The 3,717-nt window shown below is 38.1% G+C and overlaps 1 pseudogene; it reads right to left on the bottom strand.

Annotated features, from left to right (window-relative positions):
- Positions 1–257: 257 nt before the first annotated feature.
- LOC149186282 (sodium/hydrogen exchanger 4 pseudogene) lies at positions 258–1,625 on the bottom strand (annotated as a pseudogene).
- Positions 1,626–3,717: the final 2,092 nt, after the last annotated feature.

The following is a 3,717-nucleotide window of genomic DNA, read 5'->3' as shown; positions in this document are numbered from 1 at the left end:
GCCAACCTGTGTGTGTAAAACTCATTAGGAGTAAGAGATCCATATATATATATAGCTCAAAACCGCCTTGCATGCATCAATGGATATGTCATCGATATTAATTGTCGATGATTCCTTTTCCTTCGAGTCATGAGCAAACATACTTTCAAAGACAGGTGATCTAGCAGCTAGAATAGCACGGTGAGCACCAATGCTTCTTTTGACCATTCGCCAGCAATTTCCGTGGCATTTTGAAATGCAACAAAAATATAAGAACGTTAATGAATAGCAGCACCAGGTATTGAGTCTTCATCCAGTCCAGGGTTTAGTGCCCACTGCCACATTCCAAGTTTTTTATATATTCGAGCAAGGAGAGAAACTCCAGAACTTGAAGGGCTAACAGAGCTTGATGTTGCAATGGGATACAAATACATAGATCCTGAAGAATGTGCATCTTCAGCAAGCTCAACGGACAAATCTTGCAACCAATGGAATGCTTCCTTCCGTTTACTATCTTCTCCAAGAGACCACTGATACTTTAAATATGCAAAAATAACTTGAGGCGGAGCTGACAATCTTGTATTTGGAGGAGCAAATTCTAGATCATACTGCAACAGTTTGATCAAGGTGGAATGACCTTGACTAATACGACCACTTTTCCGGCAAAGAGAAGCAAATTTCAACCATGTGTCTATGTCCTCTGTCGGTGGAAGAACTAATGCACGAACAGCTAGTAATGCTTGCCAAACCTCAACATTTCGTTTGGTTCCTTGTATCCGATCAATCCACAAAAATTAGAACATGAGGCGTATACTTAAATGCAAACACATTTCGTTTGTCAAAAGCCCAGTTGCAACTCCAAGTACTGTACTTATGAAAAAAGGTATAGAAAATCAGCTATTATGTATATCACTGTCACGTCATCAAGTCTTGAAAAATCGAACTTCTGGACAGCTCTGAAAAGCACTACAGATGTTGCATCGTTCACAACTCCCTCTCCAAAGACCAAACTGTAAAGTAAGGGAGTTTCATCTTGATGCAAAACCTGTAATGTACAAACTGTATCAGTGGATGAAAATATTGTTCCAAGTGCAAGATAGTCCCTGATTTTGAGTCCTGAAACATCCAATCCTGGAAATAACAACCAGCAACCAGCTGAGATAATAGCAAATGAGATAAACACTCCCACCACTCCAAACAACATAATAGTGACAAAGTTGTGAAAAAACTGTTTCTTTTTAACTTGAAGCCCAGCATTGAAGATTATAGGTGGAAGAAGATATATGGAAAAGAGTTCTTCATTAAAACGCAAAATATGAGAACTCGTGCCTCCACTAAATAGAAGAACTATAAACCCCGCACAACACCCTATGGCAAGGGCCGTAATGGATTCATTGACCCATCTGTTCTCCTCCAGCAAATGTCCCAGTATGATACACAAGCACAGAATTGTGACGAATAACGAAATGGCCACCACATGAAGATGATCGGTGTCGTTCGAAAATCCCGCCCTAATCAGAAGCGACTGAAATGATCCACTGTCAATAACCGTCCCCATTCTTGAAGCAAAGCTCTGCAGTAAGTCTCGAGCTGGATTCTTCTCAGCTCAACGGTATCCTTATTTATCTTGAACTTGCAGAGGACTCGAGGTGCTCAGCTTCCCGCATGAAACGATGAGAAGTCTGAAAATCTGCGTAGGAATTGAGATGAAGGGGTTCGCTCTCAGAATGACGAACAATGGGCTGCTATCTAAATATATATCAAAACATTCCCCACTCTGGCACTCACTATCAGCCATAAGCTTCTGTGATTCTGGAACATAGTACACAACTGTCACATCAGAAGGCAACCGCCTCATTCATCGGCCGCTTCACAACACTTTCACTGTCACTTAATCAGTTCTAGCAAAGATGATATCACCGCAGAATTTGTCAGGCCACCAGTCCTCTTTTGAAGGCTACAGAACATGCGTCAAGACCAACATGCAAGACCTTACACATGCTATCCCCGTAAAATTCTTGCAGAAAATATGACAGCTGGGGTGAGATGTGCTATGGATCAGCACGAATTTCCCATTTCGTAGCGCGGTTAGTGCAAAATCGGTGTTTTCCGCTACGAAATCACCTAAAACAGGTTGCGCTGCGAAACTGCTAAAGGATTTATGCGCTGCGGAAACACTTCAAAATTATTACATGAGCTACGACATAACCCAAAGAGCTTTGTGACACATAGTAACTTTTGAACAAAACTGACACATGGCTATGAGACGGGGATGAATGAGAATGACCGGTGATGAATGAGAATACATAGTTGACTCAAGGCTCTAAAAACAAAAATCAAGCTTAGACTAGCACCGAATTTTTTACCATCAACCTAATGTGAGCGGTTTTGAAACTAGAATTCTTAAGTGATAACAGGTCACATGGAGGAAAAGCTCAAAGAGATGGGCAGAGAACTAAGTAGCTTGAGGGATAGAGAGGACATAATGAAAACTCAGTTAGATGCAAAAAATTCATGGTTAAAAGGTTAGCTGCAAGAAAAAGAGAATCAATTGGAAACCATGGCCAGACTATCTTTAGAGGCAGTTGTTGGTGCACTAAGATGTCGTTTTACATGAAATATTAATTCCTACATTAATTGTCAACCCAAGGCAAGTATTCTTATTTCAAGAGTTTTAGCACTATATATGCAGTGAATTCAGAGGTTAACTAATAACAAATTGTTGCAATTTTTAATGACTATCTTCTTCAAACTCAATCCAAACAACTCTAAAAGAAATTCATAACACACTCTGCAATTCTACTTAACCTATTGTGAAAGCAAATGGACCTGATTACAACTTATAAAGAATCACACTTGGCAGTCTTAAATAGAATTGAAGCTAACTAGCTCACTCATAAAAGAGAACTGTAACAATTGACAACAATGATAGTTGAACAAAAAATCCTAATTGAAAAACAAACGATACTGGAATAAAAAATGGTATCTGAATGGAAAATGAATGTATAAGCATAAAGCAATCAATTCCATCTTTGAAATCTATCATAACATTACTTGAAATGAACAACGATCTAAACTGGAACTAGCATAACCAATTCAATCAAAAGCATTACACATATATAACACATGGATCAATCTGAATCTCGAACAAAAAACAAAAGAAAATTGAATCGAAAATCCTTACGATAATCAAAAGTAATATTAACTTAATGTTAACAAGCAGTAAATAATTAAACAGAGAAAATTATGACACGGGTGAAGCAGTAGATATTCTCTTGACTAGGCCCAGTGTCACCATAAGTCTCCACTAAGAGATACTCAGAATATAAGTATGAGTTAAACACAGGCTTTCTTCATTAAAAGAAGTAACCAAGTTACAGCATCCAAGATAACAATATTATATGTCTAAAAGAATAATTACAAACTGGGAAATTCTGAACTCCATGCAATTTTGCCTTTCATCCTTATATATAACATTTATAAAGTAAATAGATAAAAGCGAATCCTCGGGATCTTGGGATCCTGAGGATTTCGCTATACTTGATCTGATTTTGTTATAAAATAGTCATTGGTTTGCCTAGTCTTCCACTGTCCTGCCATGCCTCTGACACTGTCTCTTTCCCTTATGAGATGTTGTCATTTTGTCGATTGAGTAGCTATCGACCAATTCATGTCATTTGCACATAAAGATAGTAAAAATTAGTTTTTCCTGCTTAGATTCATCTAATTTGTTACTAA

The sequence above is a fragment of the Pinus tabuliformis genome, chromosome 3_1 (assembly GCF_031772625.1).
Source record: "Pinus tabuliformis cultivar Carrire ecotype Pingquan chromosome 3_1, CPIR1, whole genome shotgun sequence".
NCBI lineage: Eukaryota > Viridiplantae > Streptophyta > Pinopsida > Pinales > Pinaceae > Pinus > Pinus tabuliformis.
Note: the sequence above shows the minus strand (reverse complement) of the source record. Positions and strands in the feature narration are given on the sequence as shown.